The 15,277-nt window shown below is 48.7% G+C and overlaps 1 long non-coding RNA gene across 1 annotated transcript in view; it reads left to right on the forward strand.

The window, feature by feature from the left end:
- Nucleotides 1-15,277, forward strand: part of LOC139074064 (uncharacterized) — a 112,541-nt gene that overhangs the window by 27,054 nt on the left and 70,210 nt on the right. The window contains exon 2 of the long non-coding RNA XR_011523390.1: nucleotides 13,590-13,678. This is a non-coding gene — a long non-coding RNA (uncharacterized lncRNA). The remainder of the gene's footprint in view (nucleotides 1-13,589; nucleotides 13,679-15,277) is intronic.

Consider the following 15,277-nt stretch of genomic DNA (forward strand, 5'->3'; position numbering starts at 1 on the left):
CTCGTTGTGGGTTCTTCTAGTTGTGGTATGTGGGACGCTGCCTCAGCGTGGTCTGACGAGCAGTGCCATGTCCGCGCCCAGGATTCGAACCAACGAAACACTGGGACGTCTGCAGCGGAGCGCGCGAACTTAACCACTCGGCCACGGGGCCAGCCCCTGACCTCTGTATTTTTTAAAGGCCCTTTGATCCCCTGTCTCCCACCAGCAGCCCTACGAATCACTTCCTGCAGGACCCCACAATATAATGATTAGCTGTAGGTATGTAAATCCTATTGGAATCCATTGCAGTGGTCCCAGCGGTCTGCTAAGAAGCAGCAACATCGACCAGTTTGTGTTTAGCCTTCCTTTGTTGTCTCTCCACCCTGAGCGGGGCGGGCATGACATGGGTGGGGTGAAGACCCAGTGACGCGGTGAGTTTGGTGAGAGGTTCCTCCTTCGCCCCCTCAGTTCCAGGATCTGCTCTTGGGCTTCTCTGAGGCCGTCCTCCTGACACCCGCCAAAGAACTTGCTTCATTCTGACTTCCTGGGAGTGGCATCCTTGGGAAAGATAGCCTCTGTGCACGCCCCCATCCCTTGGAAACATGTAGACATTTTGCTATTATTGTTTAAAGAATGATTATTGCTGGAACCTTTTGTGCGTTCACAATGTAGAGAGAGGAGTAGTTTGGCCAAGAGTCTGTCTGAGTATTTCCGTCTTCTTCCGCAGGAGTCTCTGGTTCTGGGGGCTGCCTCCCGCCCGTCCTATGCAGTGTGGTGGGCAGTAGCTGGAATCCATTCCAGTCATTGCAGTCTACGTTTTGCACGTGCTGTGAGGGCGCTGGGGAATCAGAGATGGACAAGAGCCGGTGCCTGCCTTCCAGGCTTTCACAGCCAAGTCCAAAAGGGCAGCAATGTCACTGCAACCCCAGAAGCATTTATAGGGAAAAGGCAGACTGCGGTTGAACAAAGCTAGAGTCTTAAAGGGAGAATGGACATTTGCCAAGTGGAGAGGGAGGGGAAGGGCATGGCTAGCAGAGGAAACAGCCTTGGCAAAGGCACAGAGGCAAGCTGTAGGGCACAAAGCGGGAGCGACAGCAGCAGCGGGAAGAGGCCAGGTCATGAAGGTCCTCCCAGCCAGGCTCAGGAGCTGGGATGTGGTCCTGGGAGAATGGGGAGCCATGGAAGGGTTTAAGCAAGGCAATGACTTACCAGAATTTGCCTAATAGAGGGATTCCAGGCAGGACTGTGTGGCGGAGAGGCACAGTGTTGGATGCAGATCCCCAGATTCTTATCCTTGCTGTGCTGCGTAAATAACCAACTGTCCTTGGACTAGTCGCCTCGCTTCTTTCACCCTCAGTGTCCTATAAAATGGGCATGATAACAAATTATAATATCCTCCTATCCAGAGGCAGAAATACAGTAGGAAATCTAAAGGAAATGTGTGTCCTTGAGCAGCTGGGCCTATTCTGGGTGCTGGTGTTCGGGGTTTAGAATCCCTTTGAGTGGGATGTGCGAAGTGGGCTGGCTCTGCTCTGTGTGGCAGCAGATGTAAGGCTGCCTAATCCCCTGTACATTCTAAGCCTCCCCACCCCTCACCCCTGCAAGGCTCCTGTCCCCACTGCAGGTGGCTCGTCTCGGGTGCTTTCTAGGGAGAGTGCACTTCCAGGTGGCACATTGCCCTCTCCTCCCCAAAGAGGGATGGGGATAGGCAGGCTCCCCTTTGGCGCCCTCAATGGCATGATTGCCTGCCCTTGTGGGAGGAGGTGGGAAAGTCATGCACATGTGCCCAGGGGAACTTCATGGCCCCAAGGATGCTCAGAACAAAATTGAAGGAAACTGTTTCAAGAAACAGAGGTGGCTTCTTGCTGAGGTCAGTGGTTTGTATTGTCATAAATAGGCCAGGATGGTGTGGAGAGGCCTGGTGGGCAGCTCTAAGGAGAGGGTGGGTGGAGCTGCCACCATCCTAGTCACTTGTGCCTGCATGAGGCAGTCAAGAATTTCCTCATTCCGAGTTCTTGTCTTGACACCTGTTTGCTGTGTGATCTTAGAAAAGTCCCGCAACCTTTCTGGCATTTGTTTCTTTATTTGCAAACAGGGGTTTTGAGATCCTTCGTAGTTCTAAAATTCTGTGGTGTTAATAACTACACTAGGGGCTGGCCCCATGGCCGAGTGGTAAGTCCATGTCCTCCACTTGGGCAGCCCAGGGTTTTGCCAGTTTGAATCCTGGGCACAGACATGGCCCTGCTCATCAGGCCATGCTGAGGTGGCGTCCCACATAGCAGAGCCAGAAGGACCTACAACTAGAATATACAAGTATGTACTGGGGGCTTTGGGGAGAAGAAGGGGATAAAAAAAAGAAGAAGATTGGCAACAGATGTTAGCTCAGGGCCCATCTTAAAAAAAAAAAAGAAACAAGTTAATATCTGGTAATTGGAAATAACAGCTGGACTTTAGTAATAAGAAATTATACTTGAATCAAGTAACTGGAAATACTGAAACAATTTATTTTAATATGTTCTAGGGTTCTGACTTTTCATTATTTCCAGCTCACCTCCCCCAGTCCTCTCAAAGGCCTCTAATTAGCTCATAGGCCTTTGGGATGATGGTGATCGAACCCAACTTATGTGAGATGCATTCAGGCCCAAGATGGAGGGAGTCTTGGCTTAGTGGTCCTCAAGCTCTAGCAGGCATTAGTGTAAAAATGCCCAATACTTGAGGGGGCCTGAGGGAGACCCCTACTGTATTAGTCTGCCAGGGCTGCCATGACAAAATACCACGGACTGAGTGGTTTCAAAAATAGAAATTTATTGCTCACAGTCCTGGAGGCTGGAAGTCCAAGATCAAGGTACCTGCAGGGCTGGTTTCCCCTGAAGGCTCTGTCCTTGACTTGTCTCTACATTCTCCCTGTGTCCTCACATGGCCCTTCCTCTGTGGGCCCTCTCCTGGTCTCTCCCTCTTCTTAGAAGGACACCAGTCCTATTGGGTTAGGACCCCACCCTCATGACCTCATTTAAGCTGAAGTCCCTCCTTAAAGGTCTCATCTCCAGGTGCAGTCACATTGCGGGTTAGGGCTTCAACCTATGAATTCTCAGGGCACACATTCAGTCCATAACACTTATAACCCCCAAATTCTAGCATTGTGGGGAAGTAGAATTGAAGCCAGATGATCTGAGTTCAAGTTGCCTCCTTCCCTGACCCCACACTGCTCTTGGGCTAGCTCCTTCCCTTTCTGGGCCTGCTTTTTATTTATTTTGATTTGATTTGATTTTACTTTTTCTGGTGAGGAGGATTGGCCCTGAGCTAATGTTTGTTGCCAATCTTCCTCTTTTTGTTTGAGGAAGATTGGCCCTGAGCTAACATCTATGCCGATCTTCCTCTATTGTGTATGTGGGACGCCGCCACAGCATAGCTTGATAAGCAGTGCGTAGGTTTGTGACCAGGATCTGAACCCTTGAACTGTGGGCTGCCAAAGTGGAGCACACAGACTTAACCACTACACCACCAAGCTGGCCCCTAGGGCCCACCTTTTAGAGTGAAATGACAGGGTTTGAGCAGAAGTCCCCTCTGGCTGAGCCATTCTAGGTTCCTAAGGGTCAGGACACAGTCTAAGGAAGGGGAACCCAGCAGGTTCTGTGTCTGTGCAGCGCAGATGTCAGGGCAGGGTCCACATGTGGGCTTATGTGAGTGCCGTCCAGGGTTGCTGCCCTGCAGGGTTTCTGGGTCTGATTTTTTATGACAAAACAACATTTTTCTCTTTGCATCGACTTCAATGGCAAGATCCCTGCTGCCACACCCTTTTGGGATTCCTTTCACGTGCTCATAGCTTGATGGCTTGAGAGGACCACTCCCCATCAACCCAGCTGGGACTTGATAATCTTATAGAGACCAGTGAATGACGCACTTCCCAGGAATCCTAGTGTGGTGGGACAAGCTGCGGGCTGCGGGTCAGAAGTCTTGGGTCCCAGGTCTGTTACAAGATTCAGCAGCTCCTCCTGGCTCCCTACCTATAAAATGATTTAGGGTGAGCTCACTGACTTCTCGGCAACAGGGATGGGAGATGGTTTGTTTTTTTCAAAATTTTTTTCTGGCTTTATTTGCATATAATTGACATATAACACTGTGTGAGTTTAAGGTGTTCAACATGCTGATCTGATACACTTATATATTGCAAAATGCTCGCCACTGTAGAGTCAGCTAACGCCTCCACCACATCACATAGCTACCATTTCTTTTTTATGGTGAGAACATTTAAGATTTACTCTCTTAGCACCTTTCCAATATATAATACAGTATTATTAACTATAATCACCATGCTGTACATTAGATCCCCAGAACTTACTCCTCTTATAACTGGAAGTTTGCACTCTCATCTCCCCAACCTCCCAGGCCCTGGTAATCACCATTCTACTCTCTGTTTCTTTGAGTTCAGCTTTTTTAGATTCTGGTACCAGCCCTGATACTGGTTTCCCTACATTAAACCCAGCATATGTGGGGTTAAAACAAAAGCACTCATTCCCTGCTTACTCCCTGGCTTCCTGGCTCCAGAATCCACTATCCTCCCTGGAGACAAATGGCCAAGGATTACTACCTGGATTTGTTATCTTCTCCCCACAAGGAGCTACAGGCTGGTGGGAAAGCTGCTGACCAGCAAGGCCATATGCTCCCCCTCCTCTCTCTAAAACCCCAAATAAAAACTCTTCCTTTTAGGTTTTCAGGGAGTTTGGGATTTCAGTGTTAGCTGCCCTTTCTCCTTGCTCAGTTCTGTGCAATAATAAAATTCCTGCTTTCTTCCACCACACCCGGTGTCAACAGGTGCTCAACGGGTGAGCAAACTTGCTTCAGGTTAGATATCACTTCCACATGTAAGTGAGATCATACAGTATTTGTCTTTCTCTCTCTGGCTTATTTCACTTAACATAATGCCCTCAAGGTCCGTCCACGTTGCTGTAAATGCCAGGATTTCCTTCTTTCTCATGGCTGAGTCATACTCCTTTGTGTATATATATGTATGTATGTATACACCACATCTTCTTTAGCCATTCATCCATTGACAGACACTTAGGTTGTTTCCACATCTTGGCTCTTGTGCGCAATGCTGCAGTGAATGTGGGGGTGCAGACAGGGGGGGAATTTTGAGTCCCCTTCTGGCATGGATGTCTTAGGATTCTTCATGCCCTCTAAGAGCAATTCTTTGCTTTTCATATTCAAATAGACTTGCCCTTGCATCTCTTTTCTCTTTTACCCCATCCAGTTGGCATCACTCAAAGTTCCTTTTAAGATTTTATGACTTTTCTGAAATTATTTTCCAAGTCTGACTAGCTCTTTGATCCAGCCTTTGTGTCTTCCTTTGGCACTGCGGGTAGGAGGCGAGCGGGCCGCGCTGGGGGCAGGCTTCCTTCTGGGCCACTGACAGTTGCTGTGGCCGTGCAGGGCTATCATTACTGTCATCGTCTCTGCACAGGCAGAGTTAGGTTTTGATCACCTTACTCTGGTTTGAGAGCTGTTGTGTGGTTGCTCACGGAACAAATGCTTTGAGTTTCTTCCTGTGTCACCCTGCAAAGAATTTTCCCTGCTACTTCACGCTGGACCCTAAGCTCCCTGAACGAATGGGCAGCTGTAACGCTGTGTTGTGTTTGAGTGCTGACAAAGGACCAGGAGATCAGAAATTGGGGTCCAGGAGATGGGAGCCCTCCTTTCTCTATATTTCCTATCTGTAGAGACTCTTACACTTTAGCGTCTTAATCCTTGAACCTGATTTGTAGTCCTCTTTCAGGGCTGCCATAACAGAACACCACAAACTGGGTGGCTTAAGACAGTAGAAATCAGGGTGCCCCAGGGCCAAGATCCCTCTGAAAGCTTAGGAGAGACCCCTTCCTTGCCTCTTCCTACCTTCTCGTGGTTTGTGGCAATCGGCGTTCCTCGGCTTGCAGATGCCTCACTCCAATCCCTGCCTCCTTTCCCGCATGGCCTTCTTCCCTCATGTGTCTGGGTGTTTCCTGATAAAGACACCAGACATTTTGGATTAAGGGTCTATTCTCCTCCAGTATGACCCCATTTTAACTAATTACACCTGTAATGACTCTGTTACCAAATAAGGTCACATTTTCTGGTAGTGGGGGTTAGGACTTTGATTTTTTTTTTTTTTTTGGTAGGGGAAGACAATTTAATACATAACATCACTATAAGTGAGATCCTGATTTTTATAGATGAGAAAACAGGCTCAGAGAATTTCGTGACTCCTATAAATTCATATGTACGGCAAGTAGCAGAGTCAGAATTCGGGGTGTAACTCACCCGGTTCTGATGCCCACATGTTCCTTACTATAACAGGGCATTTCTACTCACAGCCTCTGGGTCACCTGGATCAGAAGCACCTGGGGCAGGGGGTGCTTGTTACACACACCTGGGCACAGGGAAACTGCATTTTTAGTGAGCTGCCCAGATGCTTCTGAGGCATGCAAAAACTAGGGAACTCCTGCATTACGTCTTGGTTCCCGTCTTGGGCTGAGGGAGGTGGTGAGTTGAAGAGCTGCTGGCTGTCCAGATGGGAAGTGGTGGGTGGATGAGTATAAGAGCCAAGGTCTAAACAGCTGGTTCTCGCTCTCTACTGTGAACATGTACCATCCAGGGATCTTGTTAAAATGCAGATTCATATTCAAGAGGTCTCGGGTGGGAGCTGTGTTTCTGCATTTTTAGCAAGCTCCCAGGCCATGTTGATGCTGAGTTTCCACGGACCACATTTTGATTCGTGGGGCTTTAAGAGGCCGTCCTAGACGAGACATTGTTACCGAACCTGAAGTGAGTTCGCTCACCCGTTGCGCAGCAAGCCAATCTCTGACACCGGGTGTGGTGGAAGAAAGTAGGAACTTTATTTTTGCACAGCGCTGAGCAAGGAGAGAGGGCAGCTAACGCTGAAATCCCAAACTCCCCGAAAAGCTAAAAGGGAGGGTTTTTATTTGGGGCTTTAGGTAGGGGAGGGGGAGCGTATGGCCTTGCTGGTCAGAGCTTTCCCACCAGCCTGTCTTTGGCCTTGAGACACTTGCAGAGAGGAGGGAGCTCGTGACCTTGCTGGTCAGCAGCTTTCCCACCAGCCGTATCTCTTTGTGGGGAGGAGATGGTCCAGGTGCTTGTCCTTGATGGTGTCTGTTTCCATGGAGGATAGGGGATTCTGGAGGCAGGAAGCCAGAGAGTAAGCAGGGAATGAGTGTTTTGGTTTTAACCCCATATATGCTGGGTTTAATGTGGGGAAACTGATACCAGGGTCGGTATCAACATGGAGGGTGATGAACCAAGTGTGGATTCTCCATCCTGGCTGCAGTTTTGGACCCCTGGTGAATTTTTGACGTACCAATCTCCAGGGGCCATCCCTAGAGAGTGTTGGTATTTTGTAAAAGCTCCTCAGGTAATTCCATTGTGTGGCCAAGGTTAGGAAACACTACTGTGAAGCAAGATGAGGGACATAAGAACACCCACGTAGAAGCGGGCGTCGGCTTTTCCCTTGCCCTGTATGACTTCCTTTGGAAAGTCTCTGTCTCACCCCACTGACTTGCTGCTGCTAATCCCGCGGCTGGATTCAGAGCCAAGGAATGAGGTCTAGTTCACCTGCCTGGAGGGGATGGGGTGAGGGGCTGTCCCTGTGCCCTGCTAGTGTTTACGCAAGACCATGGGGTGCTGAGCTGCAGGCTGATGGGGGTGTGAGTTTTCCCAGGGGCCCTGGAACTCAGAATGCTGTTCCTTCCTAGCTGGAGTTCAAACCCCTGACTTCCTCTTTTAAAGTATCCCCTCCCTCGTCCACCAGCCCTTTACTCTCCAACTCACTTCCCTCCTCCTGCCATTGGACGGCTTCTCTGATGAGCCCACCACACCCAAGCAGTTCACACTGGGTGGGGTCCGCTCCAGTGGGCAGTGTATGGGTTGTGTTTGTTTGACTTCCGTCCCTAACAAGCCCTCCGGACTTTGACCTGGATTTGACCGTCATGTTAAACTGTCTCTGGGGCCCTGTAGTGGGAGGTAGTTTAGAGCAGCAGTTAAAAGCTTTGGCTTCAGGCCAATCTGAGGTTTCTGCCCAGCTCTGCCTCCCTCTAGGCTGTGGTCTTGGGGTAGCTTTTTAACCTGTGTCTCAGTCTCCTCATCTATAAAATGGAGCTGAACAGTAGTTTCTATCTCACAGGGATAATGACAATTGAACAGGATGATTTATGGAAAGCATCTAGGACGGTGCCTGCACATGTAAACGTGTCTTCATAGCGCAAGTCTCCGGAACCTGGGTGACGCTGACCGCAAGGGCCCTCTGCTGCCCAGGGCTCAGGACCCTGCTGGTCTGCCTCTGTCCCAAGAAAAGGGCAAAATGGGCAGGTTTGAAAAGAGTCCTTGGGTCAACTCATTCCTCATGTGATCCGTCTGTTCTTTTCTATTCTTCTTCTCTCTTATCTGCTCTTAATTTTTTTTTTAAACCACACTTCTGGAGTAAATTGAATTGTCATTCAATGAGACAATATGATGCAGTGGTTGAGAACAGGGCCTCTGGAGCCCACTACCTGGCCTTGCAATGGCTCTTTAGGAGCTATGTCGGCTTGGGCAAATTTCTAACGTCTCTGCATCTCAGCTTCCTCATCTGTGGAACGAGGATAATAACAGGACGTGTCTTCTAGGGGTGCTGAGACAGTGCAGGGAAAGTACATAGGACAGAGCCTGGCACAAAGACAATACTCAGTCTCTATGACTTATTGCTGACCACAAACCCTATGTTATGAGACTTCCCATCTCTTTTAATCCTAGAACTACCCTGTGAGGTAGGAGGTGTTATCTCATTTCACAGATGAGGAAATGGAGGCTCAGAGATTTGGGGACTGGCCCAAGGTCATAGAACTAGTGAATGGTAGAGCCAAGATTTGAACCTTGGACTTTTAGCTAAAAATTCTGAGGTCTTTCTTCTCTGGGAGTTCTTAATCTGGGGACCAAGAACACCTGGTGGATTATCTGTAGGTTTCATTGGTTTTGGGAACCCTTTGGAATTGTTTCAGAATTGGGTGTTTGTATTTTGGGGGCAAAGTCCATAGCTTTCTTTAGATGCATGGAATGAACCAGTGCATTATGCCAACTTTCTTATAAGATGGAAAAATTGTTTAATTAACTCCAAATATATGAAACTGCCATTGCTGAGATCATGCAAATAATTGAGCTCTAATGCAGCTGGATTTCTAGAATTAATAATTTCTGCATTCATATTCAACGCACATCACACTAGCGCCTCTAGTGCCATTTTGGTCTCAGTGGCTTCTGAGAAGGATAGGATGGTCCAGAAACCTGGACCAGTCACCCCCTGGAGTCCTGGGCTTCAATCTCAGCTCTGCTTCCACCCCCCAGGACTTTATCTCCCTTGCCTGTAAAGCGTGGGGATTGCCCAGATGGTCTTTGAGTCTCCCCTGACCTTCACGGGTCATTTTGCTGACGTCTTTCTTATATGAAGTCAAGATGAAGATCAGGAGTCTCCTTTCTTAATCAAGGTGCAGGCACATTTTGGGTAGATGGGGTAACACAGCCAGTCAGACATTCATTTGCTACATCTGGGGATGAGCGAAGTTGAGTGGGAGCCTCATGCATAACTCCTCCTCTCTTTTCCCCCTCTATGGTCACCACTGAGGACTGTAGGGTTAGAGTTGGGATAGGCCATGGAGGTAGCTCTTAGTTTATCCTCTCATGCTCCTGAGCAGCCTGAGGCCTCAAGGTGGGGAGTGCCTTCCACAAGGTCACGTGGCTAGGAAGTGGTTGGACTGGGACTGGGACTTGAACCCAGGTTTTCAGGCTCCAATTCCAATATCTGTACAAAGCCAAACTAGGACACAAAGAGACCTAGGGATCCTGTCAGGACTACCCAGGTGTGGCGAATCTGTGGGCTCGGGGGATCCTGGGACACATTTCTAGGAATGCTGTGCTCTCCCCTCCCAGAGCCTCATCATGGACGTAGCCTTCCACTCATTGGAGGAGGAGAGGCGAGGATGGAAGGGGAATATTGGTCCCAGGGTATGTGCCCCTATCCTGGACAAGGGGCAGTGTCGATGCCCTCAGCCCCCTGGGGCTCTGACCTAAGGCTGGCCATTGTTGACAGCACACTCCAGGCTGCCAGCTTCCTTCTTCAAAGGGCCCCCAAGGGGGATTGGACATAGGCTGTCATGCTCCATTCCTAGGTGGCAGATCCCAGAGTTAAGGGAGAAAAGACCCCACTAGGAGCTTTCCTTCCATCCCTGTGACTGTTCTCAGGGCCTCCCTCCCTTTGGAAGCTCTGGGTCCACTCTTCACATTCTGAGGGGGGAGCTGGGGAGCTGGAAAACATGCTGGCCCTGTCGGTCAGCTCCGCATCACTTGGTCATCTCACCCACAGATCAGAGTGGGAATGGATCCAGCCTCCTGCTTCTGGGTTCGGGGTGGTCAGAGCCAGGGCAGGTTCCACTTGGGGCTGGGAGGAGGCCAGCATGGCAGTCAGGCACCGGGAAGTGGGTGAGGGTGCTGAGGAGGTGGGGTACGTGAGATGCGTTTCACAATGACAGGAATGAGCCTTGAATTCTTTCATCGTCCTCAGCGGCTTCGAAGCCCCTGGATGGAGCACTGCATGGGCACTGATAGACTCTCTACCAGAGCGTTATTCCCTGATCCTTTGTCTCACATCACTCTGGTTATCCTGCATCTGCTCTGACAGTCAACAAATACTTGCTGAGCACCTACTGGGTGCCCATGAAGGAGACCCAGGCAAGGCCAGTTGCTTCAGTTGAACGCAAAGGAGGGAGGGATGAATTTTGTCGGAGGGATGTCAGAGAGCTTTCCAGGGGTAACGATTTTGTTTGCTTTTTTGTTGGGCTTTGGTGTTTCTCCAGGATTTCTTGATGTAAAAAATGGAGAAGGATTTCCAAGTAGATGGAACAGCTTGACTGAAGGCATGAGCTTATTCAGAGAAGGGGGTGCAGACTGGGGTGGCTAAGGCCAGAGAGTGTGGGCCCTTGTACGTCACGCAAGGCATCTTAGGCTTCACTCTTTAGTGACGGGGGCCAGGGAAGGGTTTTAAGTAAGAAAGCAGCAAGGTTGGCTCTGTTTTGGAGAAAATTCAGTCACTTTGGTGGCTGCTACAGACTGAATATCTGCATCTCCCTCAGATTTACATGTTGAAAGCTAATCCCCAGGTGATGGTATTTGGAGCTGGGGCCTTCGGGCAAAGCCCTCATGAATGGGATTAGTGTTCTTATGAGAGAGACCCCAGCAAGCCGCCTCACCCCTTCAGTGATGTGAGAACACAGCAAGAAGAAGGCTATGAATGCGGCCGTGGGTTCTCGTCAGAACCAACCATGCGGACACCCTGATCTCAGACTTTCAACCTCCAGAACCATGAGGAAGAAATTTCTGTTGTTTATAAGCCCCCTAGGCCGTGGTGGTTTGTTATATCAGCCAGAACTAAGACAGTGGCTGTGGAAGCAATAGATTGTAGAGAAGAGACCTGAGAGAGAGGGTCGCTCCTGCAGCCGTCACGGTTTCCTGGGTGATCTGTGATGCCTATTTCTTAACACGACTCTTTGAAGAAGCTAGGGTTACCTCTTTGAAATGAACTAACCAACCAACTAACCAACCCATCCCCTATCCCCAGTTTCATAAGGATTCTAGATGGCCAAGATTTTATTCTCTTTGGTGCTTGCTAAAGGATGTAAGGATTAAAAAGCAAACTTCAAATTGCCCCTGGGGTTCCTTGGCTAGACTGAATGTGGGTGGTGCCTGGATGTGGAAAATCCTTGAAGTTCTTTGGAAATAACAGGAAAATGGGTTCATTATTACTTTCCCTTTGCTCTAAGCACAGGGTCAGTCGAAAGAGCTTGGGGGTCAGAAGTGTGGATCCTGGAGTTAAACCCCAGGTCAGCTACTTCCTAGCTATGAGCCCCTGGATTAGTTTCTTTGTCTTCCTGACCCTCAGTTTACCTAACTGCAAAGTGGCGATAATAATATCTAACCCAGAGAATGAAATGACAGGTGCGTCTAGGATATTTTCTGCAGGCATTGGGTAAGAGCTAGTCTGTCGATAGGAAGCAAGAATTCTGCCAGTGACTTCACAGTGTGGGGCATCTCCAGGGAGTGGCTCTCCAGGCCTGGCCTTCCAGGCCCACCTGCCAGTCACTTATTCCTTTAGTCCATGTGAGTGGGCATCCATGTCAAGCCAGGCTCAGAAAGAGGAGCTGGGACGACAGGATGTGAGAACCAGCATCTGCCCTTAGGGGACGCAGAGATTTGTGCCAGCAGCAGGATGGGCTTTTTCTCCTAATTCTGCTTCTCCCTGGTTGGTTATTAGCACTCTTATTCCTCCTGAGTGGGAACTGCTACTGCTAGGGGCAGCATCCCTGGGGGCATGCTGGCAGCAGGGGGTTAAGAACCAGCCAGGAGATGCACCTGTGGACCCAGGAGGATTCAGCTTCTCAGCTCCTTTTCTCTTCAATGATGGGTTCACTATCCCTGTTCTTCTCACCGCCCATACTGGTTTCTTTTTAATGTAAAAAGTAACACGCATGGTTACATATCTTCTCCTAAAATTATATCTTGCTATCTGCCTGTTCCTCCATCCATCATAATAATGGCTAACATGTGAAGCTTTTCCCTCACTGTCCCGAGTCTTTCAGAGTTGAGTCTCTCACTGTGAGAGAGATGCCACTATTGTCTCTGTTTTTAAGAAGAGAAAATGAGATATGCAGATGTCGAATAATTTGCCCACGGTCATATATTAGGAAGTGGCAGAGCCAGCCAGGATTGCCTGCAGTCGGGCCCCAGAGCCCAAACCCGGAACCCCTAGAAGCCACACAGCTTCTCTGCTTGTGGATGGCACCGAGACACGCCCGTGGTGACTGGCCCCGAGTACTAACGCTGGCTATTTCTGAGTGGCTGGATTTGGGGTGATTTGTGACTGTCTTCTTCAAAGTCTTCAGTAGTGTTTTAATTTTTAAATGATGCGCATGTACCATTTTTATAACAATGAAGTAAATTAAAAGAGCTAGTCGCAGAGAATCCCCAAAGCATATGGTTTGCAAGAGGCTAGACGGGAAACAGGGGTTTGTTTGTTTTTGATCAGGCAAAGGGAAGGGCTTTGAGAGGCAGTCGGAGGAAGCCACTTTGATCTTGATGGTCATCGTCTGGTGCTCCTAGGACACTGATGGTGGTTGGGATGCTTTACGGCCTCACACTTCCTCTGCCACTAGATGGCAGTCACAGCACAACGATGGACTGGCTTGCAGCCTCCTTGAAGAAAGACTTGAGTGCCTGTCTCCTGACTACAGAGATGCCTCCTGGTACACAGTGGGAGGAAGGGGCTTTTAGAGAGAGATAGTAAAGCCCACATCCCCTGCTCACCCAAACCCCAGGCAGCCGGGCCGTCGTATTCAGATGCCTTCTGGCGCTGTACCCCACAGCTCTCCCCAGAACAGGGCTGCATCATCCACTTTGCTTTCTAATGAAAGAGACATAGAGACAAAATGACATAGAGGTTTCCGGGCTTGGGATGTGCACCGCCAAGCCTGAAGAATGAGCTGTTGCTAATCGGTGTGCTTATTTATCCTGTGATAATGTAGATTCTTTCTGCTCCACAGAAAGAAATCGGTGCTGGCCTTCTGGGTGCAGAGGCTACAAGACAAGTCCCAGAACAGGAAGCTGGCAGCCTTCACAGGGGTCTTTCCAGGTGAGTGGCTGGGAAGGGCAGCTTCAATGGAGGCCCAGCTTTGGGGCCAATCCCTAGGGAGGAAGACTGCCAAGAACAAGACTGGGTCCTGGTCCCTGTGATGACACTGGGGAAGAGCACAGGTGACTGGGGAGGGAACGTTGGAGTGGGGGCCACTGCATTTCTACCCCTTGAGATGCCCAATAGGGACTGGACTCAGGCGTGGAAGCAGGGGCAGGACTCCTGTGTCAGTTATTTGCTAGCTGCTGTAACAGATGCAACTTCAAATGCTGGTGACTTAGGACAACAGAAGTTCATTTCCTGCTCATGTAATGTTTGAGCTGGGTGATCCTGACCAGCAAGCAGGCAGCTCTTCTCCAAGTGGTGATTTGGGGACCCAGGCTCCTTCTAGCTTGTGGCTCTGCCATTTTCAACACGTGACTTATGAGCACTCTTAGAAGAAAAGGAAAGAGCATGGAAGAGCATGCATGAGAGGTTTTAAGGGCCAGGCCCAGCAAGGGTGGAGACGTCGCTCCCACCTCTATTCCATTGGCCAGAAATGAGTTGCATGGCCACGCCTAACTACAAGGAGGCTAGGAGATGTGGTCCTGTGTGTGCCCAGGAGGACGAAGACGTGGATTTTGTGTGTAATTAGCCAGTCCCTGCCCCAAGGCTCATTATTGAAATAGCTGGACTATAGAGTTTATCCCAAAGAAATAATTAGATTTGCATACAAATTTGTGCAGGAAGATGTTCATTTCTCTGTTCTCATAAAAGTAAATATTTAGAATCAACTTAAATATTTAGCAATAAGAGATAAAGGGCTTATGGTCTATTTACACAAAGGAATTCCATGCTGCCACTAAAAATCATGCTGTCGAAGGATGAATTTTGGCCCCACAGTTGTCAGAGTGCTTTATTAAGTAGTAATCCCAGGAGGCCCAGGACTCATGTAAGGCAAGAATAAAATACAATCAGACATTAGCTATTTTCATTTAAATGTTATACCACTTAGAGTCATATACAAAATATTTACTTTAAATATAATGCTTTAGAATATTCTCTCTGCATTTTTAAGAACACATTTCCTCAAAAGCAAAATGCACAACTGAATTATACTGCAGACCTTGTGGGAGACTGTTTCATCCTCTTCTTATCTCCCTGGTTCAGTGTCTGGCTCCCACCCTGACCATCAGCCTCGCGGGGCAGAGACTCTGTCAGGCTTCTTTACTGTGCTGCGCACAGTGCGGGGCCGATAAAAGGCATTTGGTAAATATTTATTGACTAAAGTTCAGTTGAATAGGATGACGTCAAAGGAAAAAACAGCTTGAGTGAAAAAAGCAAGAAAAACCTCCAAACATTCAGTATGATACCAGTTACCTAAAAAGAAGTTCATAGAGGCATTCAAAAAGACTGCAGAACAGCATTGTGTCATGTTCTTTCCTTTACAATTGTCTCTATTTTCCATTGTTTTTACAGCGGATCATTTATATAATCATTCACATCTATTGTTTGCATAGTCACGATGAAAAGAAACAGTTGTTCTTAAAAGAGGCTGCTGTAGGGACCAGAAATGCGACTCTGAGTCTGTATCCAATACCTCCTGGCAATATGGGGAGG

The sequence above is a fragment of the Equus przewalskii genome, chromosome 10 (assembly GCF_037783145.1).
Source record: "Equus przewalskii isolate Varuska chromosome 10, EquPr2, whole genome shotgun sequence".
NCBI classification, from domain to species: Eukaryota; Metazoa; Chordata; class Mammalia; order Perissodactyla; family Equidae; genus Equus; species Equus przewalskii.